The sequence below is a fragment of the Cavia porcellus genome, unplaced genomic scaffold (assembly GCF_034190915.1).
Source record: "Cavia porcellus strain 051 isolate PalLab524CR breed Dunkin Hartley unplaced genomic scaffold, mCavPor4.1 scaffold_14, whole genome shotgun sequence".
NCBI lineage: Eukaryota > Metazoa > Chordata > Mammalia > Rodentia > Caviidae > Cavia > Cavia porcellus.
The window spans coordinates 64,590,364-64,605,694 of NW_026947497.1; the positions used below are offsets into that span (position 1 = coordinate 64,590,364).

Below are 15,331 nucleotides of genomic sequence, written 5' to 3' on the forward strand. Positions count from 1 at the left end.
CTGGACTACATAGAGAAACTCTGTCTCAAAACAAACAAACAAAAGTGGAAACAAATGTCCATCACTTGGTGAACAAACTTTGGGATATTCTGAGCAACGACCAGGAACAAACTACCAGTACACTGGGCGTGCAACACCACTGTGCCGGAAGGAGTCTTAGCTTATAAGCACACACTACGGTTCCTGTTACAGGAGGTTCCAGCGCCAGGGAAATCTGGTGGCAATTAATCACCTCAGGCCTTGTGGAGGACGAGACTGAGTTTCTCGTTCCAGCCCCAGCTTGGGAGCAGCACCAGTAGCACCAGTAGCACCAGTCACATCGCAGCTTCTCTGTGCCTCAGTTTCCCCATGCAGGTGTTCTGTTCACCTCCTTCCATGCAGACATCCGAGGACTCTGACTTCCCAGTAAGCCATTGTGTTGACACAGCTCTGTGTGGTATGGTTGTCCCCGGGCTCTGGACTCCAGCTTCAGGCAGATCTGGGAGGGGCTGGATGCCCCCCACCATCACTAGGGGGTTCAGGGCTTCCTGTGCTCCCCAAAGCACGGAGCTTGGAGGATGAGGGCCTGGAGGTCCCTCTCTCCCTCTCATTCCCCTCTCTGGGGTTTTGCAGCCTAATGAGAACACGGCCCCGAGAATAAAAGCCCCTTGTCCGCCGTCCTGAGCCCTAATCCTCTTACGTGGCACCAGCGGAAGGCTGGAGCCTGCAGCAGAAGGCCGCTCTGGTCTCCTGCCAGCCCGTCCCCTGTCCCACACTCCAGTGCCAACTGCATCTCATCACAGGGCTGTGGCCCCCGCCAAGCAACTGTGCAGCTGGATGTCACTGCTACGAGGGCTTCCGGTGATGACGAGGCCAGACCACGGGCTCTGACCAGCACTTACATGCCTGGGCCTCCAGTGGGCTGTAGAAGGACCTGGCCTGACTTCTGCCTCTCTCTCTGGGAAGCCCAGATGGCTCTTAGAGGGCCAAGGGGAGCAGTTGAGGGGTTCCTCTGGAATCAGGCATCCTTTGGAAGGTTGGGGGGAGCCCAGCTCTGGCTGAGGCTGGCAGGGACCTGGAGACACCCAGCCTGGTCTCCCCATCCAAGTAGCAGAGGGACAACATAACAGCAGGAAGGGCTAAGTCTACTTGTAATCCCAGCACTCAGGAGGCTGAGGCAGGAAGATTGCTGTGAGTTTGAGGCCAGCCTGGGTACATATCAAGACGTCGTCTCAAACAAAAAAAAAAAAAATAAAAATAAAAAATAAAACAAAACAAAATGGTCAAGCTCCAGGATGGCCACATGAAGACCCCTGCAGGCCAGAACCATGGGAGACACAGGAGGAATCTGACTTCAGAGAAACCTGACCAGAAGATGAACTAGAATCCATTCTTCCTTTATTTGGGGGTGGGAAACAGTGGGTACAGAAATCAACTCAGAACCTTGCACTTGCTAGCCAGACACTTAAGCCACAGAACTATATCCCCGGTCCCGTAAAATCTATTCTTTTTTTCTTTTTAATTTTTTTTTTGTCTTTTTCTTTTTTATCGGTACCAGGGATCGAACTCACGACTGCCTGCTTGCAAAGCAGGCACTTATGCCACTGAGCTAAATCCCCAGCCCCAAAATCTATTCTTTTAAATTGCAAATTTCAAAATTAATTTTATTAATTCCCCAAAGGATTAATAAAAACAGAAGTTCTGCCTGGTGGAGACTGAAAGGTTCTTGCCCTACTATAAATTCCTGTGCGGTTATGGCGGTGGTGTAACGTGGTAGAAGGCCAAAGCAGGACCGCCTACCACTTCCTGCTTCTTCCTCAGCCTTAAGTGCAGTTCCCCTGCCTGTTTGCATGCACAGAGAATTCCAACTGGTTCCTCACATGTCATCAATATCTGCCTCATGTGCCACTTCAATCAAAGGTCATACAACCCTCTGCCTCTCTATCTGGTGGAAGGAGACAGCCCATGGGTTGGTGCTCCTTTCCACGTCCTCAACTCAGTAAACCTGTGCATTTTGTACTTTTACTTCTCTATTGCACCAGAAAATTCTTTCACAATGGTGCCGTGACTTGGATGGCAGAGTGAGTGGCTCCTGGGGCCCCTCCCAGTTGGGGCTCCCCTGCCTAAGAACCACCTGTTTTTTCCTCGGGGGGCTGTTTACTTGCTGCCACTAATCCACATGCAACAGGACCTTCCTCACTCATCACAGGTAAGCTGCTTTCCGTCTGGGGTTTTCTGTTTCCGTTCCTAAAATTCACAAGCTTGCATCAGAAAACCCATCCCTGCCCATCCCTGGACAGAAATAGCACTTTTCATGCTCCTTAGGCCTCACAGCCAGAGGCAAAACTGATGTTTTTGTTCCCTGGGACCCGGTCCTGTACTTCTTGGTGACTGCTGAGGAGAACGGGTGTTGGGACTTTCCGTGTCACACTTTCAAAACAGTGATGAATTCTTTTTAAGGCGTGATCCAGGACAGCTTCCACGTTCCTTGAGGGAGAGCTACAGTCCTGAGGTAAAGTTGTTCTCTCAGCTCATTTATAATTCGGTTATGGGGACCACTTCCTGTCCCTCGAAAAACACATCTTTGAGGTGCTTTGGTGCTCTTGGCCTCAAGAAGGCTGTGAAAACCAAAAAGCTGATCTTTAATTTATGTTTTTGTCACAATGGTGGCAAGTTGGCAGAACCCTTCATCTTTAGGCCTTTTCACTTTGAGGACGCGTCCTCCTCTCACTCTGTCTTGTGTGAAGGCCCAAATCCATCTGGCTCACTCTACCATACCAAAAACTCTCCACTCTTCCCCACCAGACCCCTCAGATGAGGCGGGTCTTGTCTTTACAGCTCCTTCCCTGTATCTCTAAGACCAAATCCCACAGCCTTCTCAGCCAGAGGTTTCTGTGCCCCCTGCACTGTCCTCTCCCCATTTCTCACTCCCAGTGGCCTTTAACTCTTCCCTTAGTTTCCCTCCCCAGTTGCAGATTTCTCAATCCCTTCCACTTGAGCAATCTATTTCATTAGACAGCTCTTCTTTGTCCCTTACTCCTGTGTCACCATTTTCCATGCTGGCTTACCATACTTGGTCTTGTGTGTTTCAGTCACCTAGCAGGCCACATGGTTCTCAGCAGCCATCTTGCTGCAGCTCCCATGGAGGACAGCCACCGTCTTGTGGCCCTCTGCCACATGAGAGTGCACCACCATCTTGCTGTCCCTCATCATGGGACCAGCAGCAGCCCTCTAGCTGTGGGTCTCATGGTAGTCAGTTGCCGTCTTGTGCTTTCCTGTTACACGGTGGCCAGTCACCCAGTAATTGCCCACAGATGCTTGCTGGGCAGTTGGCTGCTCGGTGGCCATCTACACCTCCCATTCCACAGCCTTCTCAGCCTCAGTCCCTATTCTTGCTTCAGGAACAGGCTGGTCCCAGGGACTAGATCATATTCATGTTCTTTTTTTCCCTTACTCACCTATCTCAGAGTAACCATAAATTAGGTTCCTTTTCTGCTATTCTTATTTCAAGAGATCTCTATTACTTAACTTACAAAAATATTCACACTAGTCTACTTATCATAGTTCAAATTGGTCAAATATATTTGAGTGCACTCTGATTTTGTAAGATGTTTATCAGTCTACATATCTGTTGTCTGTTTCTTCAGTCTGTTTATACTGTACAGATCATCTGTCCATGTTTGTCCATATGTCTGTTCTGTAAACAGCTGATCCTTTTTATTTGAGCTCAACAATCTTTTTTTCTCTTCTTTTACATTTTCAGATCATTTAATCCAAGTTTATTTGGGTTATAGATTTAAAAAACATGCTTCTACCTAGGTTGCCAGCTGGTCATAATGATGCTAAAACTGGTTAAACAAAATCTCTTGGAGTGAGGAGACATTAGACAGGACTCCACCTGATAAACAAGAAAGTGGCCCCCTGGTAACTTTAACCAGCTCTTATTCATTAATTGGAGGCCCCAATAATCTCCGTAGCCTATGGGAGACACCTCAACTAAAGTTCATATGACTAAGACAATTCATTGTTGCTGATCTGTGGTATAGTCACGCCTTCAAATATAAAATTGGGATTGTTTATGATGACAAGTGTTTTCTTTCAGATCCAGACGCCTGCCTTTTTCTTGTGCTCCAGCCAGGAAATCCAAGTCAAACCAACATGAGGTCATCAGTCAAATAATAATTTTTAAACAAAAATTTATGTAATGTATATGTTATACTTAGACATGCTTAAATATTGAGCAGTACAAACAATGTCACAAATTCTTTCAGTGTTCAAATGTTAAAACACCCATGGTTAATAGAAAATAGTAGTTCCATTTAATGTACTGTGTTAAGCTTACTAAATTTACTACACTGTACTATTATCCATCTTTTCTTCTGGATGTTCAACAACTAAAAGTAAGAGATAATTATAAATTCCTATTACATTCCTTTTACTGAGATCCACCAGATCTTTTCCAGAAAAAGGTTATATGATGCATTTTGGGGCCATAATTAACTATACTCAAATGGCCTTAAATGACACCACAGCTGATCTCTCTCCTAAATAAAAAAAGGTAAAATTAATAAAACAGGCCATCCTCCAAAATCAAATGACAGTACACATTCTAACAGCACAGGAGGTACTTATATAACTGTAAAACCGAAATGTGTGTGTGAAAAATGAATGACATGTCAGTTTCTAAAATTCCCTGGACCTTATCCTTATCCTCCTTATGGGAAACCATTACTAAAATTATAAATACCCTCTTGATTCTATTATTTGACTCCTGCAAACTTAATTGATTTTTGCCTTTGTCTCCTTTGGACTTAAAGCTGTGCACCTACCCAAGATGAAAATGCCTGCTGTCTACTGAGGGCCGCTAGTTAAAAGCTCTGCAGAGTATCCCTGACTGCCATTCAACAACTTCAACCTCCTTCAGCCTGAAGAAGTCAGATCGGTCTCTGCCCATTATCCCTCATGGCAGTTTGGGTTACTTCTTCAGAGGAAAAATGTTACAGGCATCTAAGTCAGTTAAAAATATGATAGGCAGTCAGACAGGGCAAGGGCCTCAAAGTAGCCAGCACAAAGGACCAGATGTCTTGTGACTGTGGAGGAGACAGATACTTCCTGCTGTGGGCCAGATCCCATGACAAAAGGCTTAAATATTTTTTTTATGTTTTCAACAACAGAGATAAAAATCCAAAGGAAAAACAACAACCTGATCTTTTAGCAGTCACATTTGGAGCTCTGAGACAGGTAAACTGAGACAAGGTAGAACTGCCCAATCCCTCCTGGACCATACTCCAAGAGCAACAAAAAGGACACTGGACAAGAGAGTGCCTCCTCTGCAATATCAAGGGCCATTGGAAGAGCAACTGTCCTAGTCTCCAGAGAGCGGGTAAACCATCCTCTAACTCCTTGCCCTCCTAGGGGATCTCATCACCACTGCATTCATCACTGGCTGATCTACTTGGACCTGCTGCTGAAGACTGATGGGGCTCAGGGTCCATAGCCCCCATTAAGGTGTCCTCAGAGCCCCAAGTTTCACTGGAGGTCTCAGGTAAGACATTCTCTGTACTTGTAGACACAAGGCCATATTCAGTGTTCTTCCTGAGTTTTCAGGCCACTCTATTAAGTCCTCAGTCTCTGTAGTAGATATCGACAGCCAACCTACACAGCCCCTGCAGACAGGGCCCATTCCATGCAGGTTCCAGAGCCATCCTGTCCCCTCCCTTCTTCCTTTGTCAATTCCATAGTTTGATACCTCCAACCCCACCTGTGCTATCCATGCCACGCCTATTTTAATTCATCTCAAGGATCCTTCAATTTTTCCTTGTGTTTCCCAATATCCTTTAGCTCCCAAACATTTACGGGGACTTAAATCTATAATCAAGTGTTTTTTAGACAATGGATTTCTTTTTTATTTTTTGGGACCAGGGATTGAACTTACAACCTCACGCTTGCCAGGCAGGCATTTACACAGCTGAGCTAAATCCCCAGCCTTCCGACAATGGTTTTCTTAAACCTACCCATTCACCCTATCATACTCCCATTCTCCTGGTACTCAAGCCTGATGGGTCCTATAATCTAATGCAAGACCTTAGGGTAATCAGTGATGCTGTTACCCTGATTCACCCAATGGTGCCAAACCCTTATACTATGTTCTCTCATATCCCTCCCTCCACCACTCACTTTACAGTCATAGATCTTAAAGATGCCTTTTTTACGATCCCCCCTACATCCTGACTGTTAGGATTCCTTTGTGTTTATGTAGACTGACCCAGACATTCTCAGGTCTCAACAGCTTACACCTGTCATCTCTATAGTAGAACCTCTTCTCAGAGACACATAGCACCCCTTCCTTTCCTACTCATCAATTTCCTGGACACACCCCTGGCCAGGACTGGCAGGTAGGTTTTACACACATGCCCGTCCACAAAAGTCTCAAATATCTTCTCACCTTTGTTTGTACTTTCTCAGTATAGATAAAAGCTTTTTCCACAACCAGGCAGACTGCTGATGTAGTTACTAAACTTCTGTTACAGGAAATCATCCCAAGGTTTGGTCTACCTCAGAGTATTCAGGCAGATAATGGTCCAGCCTTTATTCCTCAGATCTCTCACTAGGACTACAACTAAAATGGAGCAGCCCCTTACCTGGTCTTCCTCGGAACTTCAATGGTGATCAGGGTTGCTGGACTGCCATCCTGGTTCCACATCACTCAAGCTAAGCGGTGCCCTCCTAACCCTAACTCCCCTGACTCTAAACATCTCCACCTGAGTGGTCATCTTATCTCCTGTCTCCCATCTCCATCTCACCAGGGCCCCACAGCCACAATTTTCAGGCTAGATCATGTTTTGTTATCCTATTTGGTTCCTGATCCCTTACATTCTATTAGTTAAAATTTTCACTATAACTATCTTAGTTCTCTCCGCCCACAGCTGTTTAGTTAAACAAGAGATCCCTCTGGGTTTAGGCTCTTAGCTCCCTTATAGTGACATAGCCAAGGCCCTCCCACCCCTATTCTATAATCTCCCAAACATGATTCAGTCATCAGGCCTTATATTTCTCATGCTTCTTATTTCCAGCTCAACTCCTGGACCAAGGACAAGTCCTACCTATACTTTTATTTTTTATCCTTTCAGATGGAGAAATAATTACCTCTTGTAACTCCACCCCTCTTAACTCCATGCTTGTTTTTCAGATTCTTCCTTACCGTGGCCCTGATGGAATGATACATTTGGATCAAGGGCACCTTTCCTTCTGCCTCTCCTGGGTCCTTAAGTATGATAGTGACCTGCCTCCTCATAGCACCTTGTCTCTTTGTTTCTCCAATCTAGGATGCAAGTGTTCACCAGTTGTCCTGGCTGAAACACCTGGCACCAGCTTCTGCGTGGGCATCAACCATCATCCCGTCAACCTTCCTGAACCCCAATATGATGCCCCCTCTCAGCAGGAATCAGTAAGAGAACATTTTGCCCTTTTCCTAACAATAAAAAGATGGGAATGAAAGGTTCTTGTCCTAGTATAAATTACTGTATGGTTATGGTGATGGTCTAACGTGGTGTAAGGCCAGCTTTTGGGTGTCCTGTTTCTAATCTGTTAAAATCCTTTGTGTTGGGTGTGGTAGCCCACAACTATAATCCCAGCACTTAGGAGGTGAGGCAGGAGGATCATGAGCTGAGGCCAGTCTGGGCTACATAGTGAGTTCAAGACCAGCCTGAACCACATAGCAAGACCCTTTCTCAAAAAAGGGGTGGAGGAAAAAAAAGGGGGGGAGGGGGAGAAAGACCATAATATGCACCAAGTTCGTGATCTTTAGGGGTCCAGAGAAGTGATGGCAGCCACAGATGGAGGACTAGGACCAACCAGGAATCCAGCCTGTTCCTGCCCTGAGATGTCTCCAAGGCTGGCGATGAAAGGTATGTGTGAGCCCCTCCGGGGAACAACTGCCTGGCCTCTTCCCACTTTCCAGCAAGAGTAAACTGAGGTCACAGCGGGACCTCATGACCAGGTGGCCTGCTGGGCAAAGCACCCTGACTCCCATGCTTGCCTTGTGCCATCTGGGCAGGATGTCCAGGTGTGTGACACTTCTCACAGGGATATCTCCGTGAGCAGCCAGAGTCCTGTGCCTGGCATTTGGGAAAGGGGAAGTCCCTTTCCCATGGTAACTCCTTCTGGTTGCCAGCAGAGCGGAGAGGAGAGCTTTGGCACAGGCCTTGCTGGTGGTTTGTTCTAGTGACGCAGCCCAGCCTCCTTGTAGCCCTGGGTAGGGACCCAGACTGCCCCGCGGTTCCCACGTCCCCATCTGTAGAACAGGGGCGGACTCCTGCTTTGTTGGCCACAGAGCCAGCTCCCAGGAAGCATGCTGTGCCCCTGGACGGGGCAAAGTGGCCACCAGGGTAACGACGAGTGTGAGCCAGAGCCTCCGCCTCCCGGGAGAGGCCAATTAGAGCGATGAGCGGTTCTCCTTGAGGCCTGGCCTCTCCTCAAAGGCAGCCGTGTGGACAGCCACGGCAGGCTGTGTGAGGAACCACAGCCACTCGGCCGCCCACTGGGCCCAGCCTCGGGGCTCCAAATGAGTACCCAGGTTGCCAAGAAGGAAGAGGGGCCAACTCCTTTCCTTCCTTGTGCAGGGAAGAAGGAGGGGAGGTGGAGGAGAGAAAACAGGGGGAGAAAGAGGGTAACCAGCTGTGCCAGCACCTAGCAAGAGGCGGGCAGCCCCAAGAACAGTTCCATGCTCTGGAGAGCTCCCCGGGGACCTCAGGGAAGGAGACCACAGGGATCCAGAAAGGGGCGCTCCCGAAGGCCCTCTCCGCACAGCCTGAGGGAGGCTCCGCTCTCCTCAAGGATGAGTGCCACAGCCACCAACAGGAAACAGTCGGGTTCTCAGTCATCTTCAGCCACCCATTCATTCATTCATTCCTAGTGCAGACTGCCCCCCGTGGAGTGCCCTGCAGCTGGCCACATCCGGGACAAGACAGCCAGGATGTGGGCTTCCAAACGGAAGCATCAGACAGAAGCCAGGCAGGAAGAAGCAGAAAGGTGTTGACTCTGACCCCAGCTCCACCAAGCAATGGAACCTCCAGGAGCGTCTTCTCTTCCGTCTGGGCCTCCTCTGCTGGAAGGTGGGGATGGGAAAGCTGTGTACCGCAGGGCAGGCATAAGGACAGGAAAGCTCTAGGACCCAGGGGCTCCAGGTCCACTTCCCAGGACAGGCGTCTTCCATCCCTTTGTCCTGAAACCTTCAGCCTTGTCCTCAGGCAGGTGACAGCGCTTTGCTTTTCAGGGCGTCTGTGTGTGACAAGCCTCCTGCCTCATGTCCCCATCTCTTCCCAGGGACCAGGAAAGTTCCCAGAATTCCCCCTGCAAACTTCCGCTCACACCCAGCCTCCCAGAGCACCACAGGCTCAGGGCCAGCACCAGTCACTGGCGAGGTGACAGGGTCCACGTGGCTGCCCACCAGTGGGGCCCACTCTGGAACACGGGGGCTCTCTGTGGAGGCAAAAATGGGGCTCCTGGAACAGAGCACTGTGTGGCCCTGTTATGAAGAAGAGGACTTATCCGAGCATGATCTGGACACTGAGAAGGAGCCACCTGTACTGTTGTTCCATGAGGAGACAACACTCCAGACAGAGGCTTGGAGGAAGAGCCCGGTACTCACAGCATACCGGGAGACCGCCCAGTGACAGAATGGACGGAGTGAGAGGGAGGTGGCACAATGATAACAACTATATCTTCAAGAACTTAAAATATACAGAGAGAATCATAAGATACTAACTGTCCCAGGTCTCGGAGAGGCACGAAGGAGTTAGTGTTAAGAATTCTGTGTCATCTGCGAGGAAGACAGCAGTAGGAGTAGATACCAACCAGCAAAGATGACATTTTAACTTAGACAACATGCTGTCCAGTGTGGGAGCCGTGAGCCCTATGGGGGTGTTTACATTCAATATATTTAACACGGGGCTGGGGATTTAGCTCAGCGGCATAAGCACCTGCCTTGCAAGCAGGTGGTCGTGAGTTCGATCCCCGGTATCGATAAAAATGAAAAAGACAAAAAAAAAAAAAAAAAATATATATATATATATATATATATATATATATATTTAATACTTCAAGCCGGGTATGGTGGTTCACAGCTGTAATCCCAGCCCTCGGGAGGCTGAGGCAGAAGGATTGCTGTGAGTTCAAAGCCAGTCTGGGCTACACAGTTCAGGGAAAGCCTGAACTACGCAGTGAGAACCTATCTCAAAAAACCAAACCAAAACAAACACAAATGAACAAACAGACACTTCAGTTCCTCAGTTGCACTGGCCATATTTCAAATGTTCAATAGCCATATGTGGGCTGGGTGTAGTGGTCCACGCTTGTAATTCCAGTACTTGGGAGACTGAGGCAAGAGGGCTGCGACAAGCTCAAGGCCAGCCTGGCCTACACAGTGAAGCCTTGTCTCAGAAAACCAAACCAACCCAAGCCAACCAACCAACAACAATAATGACAAAAACCCCAAACACTCCAAACTGACACACAGATTAGTTTTTGGTGGGTTTATACTTTTTTAAAAAATTTTTTAAAGATAATAATAATAAAACCCAACAAAAATAAAACAGAATAAAGCCAATCAAAACAAAGCAGCAAAACTGGTGCAGAATTTCAAAGCAGAGTAGGAGAACAACAATGGCCACCATAGTGTAACCCGTTATGATGGAACAATTGTCTGTCAAACGAAACCAAACAGAATAAAACCAAAACAGAACACTGAATGAAGCAAAACAACGGAAACAAAACAAAACACTGAGAACAACATTGGATTTCAAAAACCAGACAGGAGGGCTGGGGATTTAGCTCAGTGGCATAAGCACCTGCCTTGCAAGTGTGCGGTCGTGAGTTCGATCCCTGGTACCGATAAAAATGAAAAAGACAAAGAAAACCAAAAACAAGACAGGAGAAAATCACAGAGTCTGCTGCACTGCACTGTTGCCGCCTCCCACCCCCAGAGATGCTCAGACCCCGGCCCCAGAGAGAAGCCAGACACAGAGCACTCAGGTGCTTTTTTACCTCAGTTGCTCTCAACTCAGCCTGTCCCCGACCCAGGTAGAAAATAAAAATATTTCCAGAGTGATAAAATCACCCATATGTTGTTTACAAGTTAAATGTCTACACCAAAAGGATTCAGGAAGTATGAAAATAAAAGAACAGGAGAATATACACTGTAAACACTAACTAGCAGAAAACCAGAGTAACTGTAGTAACCTCAGACAGCCAGGACACAGACATTACCACAGAGATAGATGGTTCTCTGTGATATTAGCAATGCACAATTCACCATGAAATACAGTAAATTTGCAAGCATTCTCTCTCTCTTTTTTTTTTTACCGGTACCAGGGATCAAACTCACAGCCACATGCTTGCAAGGCAGGCACTTATGCCGCTGAGCTAAATCCCCAGCCCTTGGAAGTATTCTATAACGCGACCTTTTCTTGTTCGTTTGTTTGTTTTGGCAAAACGGGGGATTAAACCAGGGCTGCTGTTAACATTGAGCTACATCCTGATATTTTTATTTATTTTATTATATTTGATACCAGGAATTGAATTTGACCTCATGCTTACCAAGCAGCTGAGACTTTTATGTACTTACTTATTTTTAAATTTTTTGTCTTTTTTTTTGAGACAGGGTCTCACTATGCAGTTTAGGCTGGCCTTAAGCTTACTTTGTTGCCCAGGCTGCTCTCAAACTTGCAGTAATTCTCCTGTCTCAGCCTCCTGAGCGCTGGGATGACAGTTGACACCCAGCTTCCTTATTTATTTTTGAGACAAGGTCTCACTAAATTGCCCAGGTTGGCCTTTAACTTGTGATCCTCCTGCTTTAGGCCTCTGCTCTCCAGTAGCTGGAATTCTAAGTGGAATTCTAAGGTACCACCTTGCCCAGTGTGGCCTTGTATTTTGTGAAACAAAAATGCATAGAATTATAAGAGAAAACTGACATATCCACCATCACCATGGGGATGCTTTTAATTAAACAGCCTTATTAAGCCAAAATTTTATATACCACAGGAAGATTTTTAATCCCTATCTTTCAAAATCAATAGAAAAATCAAGCCAAAAAATTATGAAAGATACAGGTAAGATTAGCTAATGACCTAACTGATATACATGGATCTCTGAAGTTCAAACTACAGATACTCTTTTCAAAACATGGAAGAATGTTCATAAGTGAAATAAATAAAAATCATGTTTATAAATATCACTTTGTGTCTCTAGTGTAAAAAGTAATAAGAGCTGTAGGAGTATTAAAACCCAAAATGTGTTATTGCTATTATAAAAAAAGAGAGGAAAAGAAAGTGCTCTAAAGGATATAACTGCATGTATGTTTAAGTGTGTAGGATTGATAACTATATGATTAAGTTTTTGTTGGATCGTTGAGCAGAACTGTTTGCAGTCTCACTGTCTGAATGTCCACTTTGTATGCTTTACTTTTGTAAATTGAACAACTATTTCTAAGAGGACAGTATGTAATTTATCAACTAGTGATTTCTTAAAGTTTATTTTTTTTGAAATTCTGTATTATTTCTACCCTTTTTCTGTTTTGCTTTTTTTCTCTTTAAAATTTAAAAAAAAGAAGGTACTAACAGAAAAAAAAACATGGAAGAATGTTGGCAAAAATACGAGCACATAGGCTCAATAAAGCAAACACTAGAAAAATTTCAGTGGCTGAAATAAGAGAATGTCCTTTCTTTTTTACTTTTCTTTTTTTGGGTGGGGAGGGATTCAGAGATCCATGAATGTAAACACTCCCATAGGGCCTCACTATTAGCCCAGGATGGCCTCTAATTTGTACAATCTTCCTGCTTCAGCCTCCCAAGAGTTGGGATTACAGAGGTGCACTGCCACACCTGGCTGGAGAATGTTCTTTAATTTTAGCCACTTTTCACTGCTGGGGCAAAATATAAGAGGAAATGTTTATTTTGGCTCTTGTTTTCAGAAATTTCAGTCAACAAACAGCACAGGGATGGGCTTGGCAAGGCAGGAGGAAAGCTGCTGGTCTGGTGGCCCAGGGTGGCAGATACCAGGCCAAGGCCATAACCTGAGATGGCTCCTCTGACCAGGCATCTGCTTCCAACACCTCGCTCGGCTAGGAACCACCAAGGAGTCCAGCACCCCGGATCCGACCACCTTCCGAGAGCCCCGACTCTGAGCCATCTGGACCATAACACAGCAGCGCGGAGCTGAGCTTTACACAGCCACAAAACTGGACGATTCTTAAATTTGCAAAGAGGGAAGCGTATTCTGAATAAAGCAGAGTCAGAGGGGAAACTCAGTACCAAGGTACTGGCTGTGGAAACCGATGGAGAAGGGCAGGGGGCAGCGGAGTGGCAGGGCACCCGCCTGCCATGTGAGGCCCCGACTCCAACCCCTGGTGCCCCAAACAAGACAGCACCAGGGCGGCTTGATCAGAAAGAGGGTAATGGGTGTCACTTGGTGTGTGACATCGGAAGTCTCAGGTGCTGCTGCCGGGGAGGAAATGGTGCCACCCTTTTGGAAAATGGCCCAACAAGGTGCTCAAACGGTTATACCACAAGTCAGCACCTGGACCCACAACCGCCTTCTAGGTGCGCACCCAAGGGAACCCGCAACATGACAGAAACGTTTCCAGCGGCAATGTTCATGCAAGTCAAAGAGCGGGAAAGATTCAAACATTCAACAGGGCCTGGGAAATAGCTCAGCAGCCTGTTACCTGCTTGGCAAGTGTGAGGTCACGAGTTCAATTCCTAGTACCAAGGAAAAAGTTCATCAACTGACGAATGGATTACAGAAGTGGGTGCACCTCATAATGGAATACTACATGGTAGCAAAAAGGAGTGCAGTACTGATACATCAGTGAACCTGAAAACATCTGGTGAGAGTCGCAGAATTACCATACATCTCAGGATTCCATTTTCTATGAATTTTCCAGAAAAGACAAATCCACAGAGATAGAAAGTGAACTATTGGTTGTCAGGTGTGGGGGAAAGTTGGAAAAGGGGAATGGATGTGGATTTTTGGGGACAGTCTTTCCATGAAGTTCAGGCTGCATTTGAACTTACTCCATAGCCCAGGTTGGGCTCTAACTCCCAGTGATCTTCCTGCCTCAGCCTCTCAAGTGCTGGAATTACAGGTGTGCACCCCATGCCTAGTTTGGCATTTTCTTTTTTATGGTGATGAAAATGTTCTAAAATTGTGGTGACTTCTGTAAAATCCGTGAGTATACTAAAGCCATTTTAAGTGGGTGAATTGTATGGGATGTAAATTAAGCTGAGTTTGGGAGGCTGATGCAGGAGGATCCCTGAAAACTGAAGGCCAGCCTGGGCTGCATAGTGAGTTCAACACCAGCCTGAACTACATAGCTAGATCTGTCTCAAAAAAAAAAAAAAAAATCCTGAGGCAACCCATTCATTAGCTCACCCTCTCTGCCTTGAAGACCACCAAGGAAGTATGGTAAAGTCCCTGTGCCCACTGGCATGACCTCTAAATCAGGATCTTGGCAAGCACGGACAGCTGAGGAGACTGGGTGAAAAGGCCGAGCTACCACAACTGATGAGAATCCACAGAGCCACGGACTGCAAGGCAGTCAAGCAGCCAAACGTCAGGCTTTGGGGTACCCCGCGGAGAATGTGGGCACTGCCTCTGTGAAGTGAGCCCTGTCGGAACCAGAGCTGGGGGTGGTTCCAGTGACTGCAAGGGGTGCTCTGGAAGTGGCAATGACAGGTTTTTTCCCCCCGACTTTTTGAGACAAGGTCTCGCTCTATAATCCAGGATGGCCTTGAGCTTATTTTGTAGCCCAGGCTAGCCTCAAACTCCCAGAGACCCTCCTGCCTCAGTCTCTTGAATGCTCGGATTAAAGATGTGTGCCACCACACCTGGCTGGCATTAACAGCTTCAATCATGGAGGGACCTCTGTGGTGGCGCTGGCTTTGGTGGCAGCTGCAGTGGTGAATACAGTGGCAGCAAAGATGGCGACCATAGACTTAGCAGTGGCGGAAGCTACTCCGGAGATGGTGGGCACTGGGCACTGGGGAAGACCAGAGACCACTCTGCATCATTCTGGAGGCAGCAGCGGGACCTTGGCTGGAGGAGGACAGAGCAGTGCCAAGCCACAGGCGCAAGAGGACTGCGGCCAGTGGCTGTGGCGGTGGCAGAGGCCTTAGTGACTGCCAGGAAACACCACGAGCAGACAGGGCCTTGGAGAGGGCACGGGGAGGTGCAGGTTGCCAGAGGTCTGTGATTCCGTCAGACCTGGCTCCCGAGGAGAGGGTGTGCACAGGGTGAAAGCCTCAAGGACTAGTTCCCAATAGGTTATATTTGTTCCTGTTCTGCATAAAGAGCTGGG

General features: G+C 47.0%; 1 long non-coding RNA gene across 5 annotated transcripts; it reads left to right on the top strand.

Annotated features, from left to right (window-relative positions):
* The first annotated feature begins 1,813 nt into the window (after window positions 1-1,813).
* LOC106029182 (uncharacterized) lies at window positions 1,814-12,668 on the top strand. Of its 5 annotated transcripts, none has more exons than XR_010051599.1 (5): window positions 1,814-2,188; window positions 2,440-5,524; window positions 7,305-7,426; window positions 7,787-7,886; window positions 8,899-12,668. It is a non-coding gene; the product is annotated as an uncharacterized LOC106029182 (long non-coding RNA). The 5 variants fall into 5 exon arrangements; XR_010051598.1 differs by lacking the exon at window positions 1,814-2,188 and having other exon boundaries at window positions 2,250-5,524; window positions 8,899-9,092; window positions 9,304-12,668; XR_010051601.1 differs by lacking the exon at window positions 1,814-2,188 and having other exon boundaries at window positions 2,253-5,220; window positions 5,395-5,524.
* The last annotated feature ends 2,663 nt before the right edge of the window (window positions 12,669-15,331 follow it).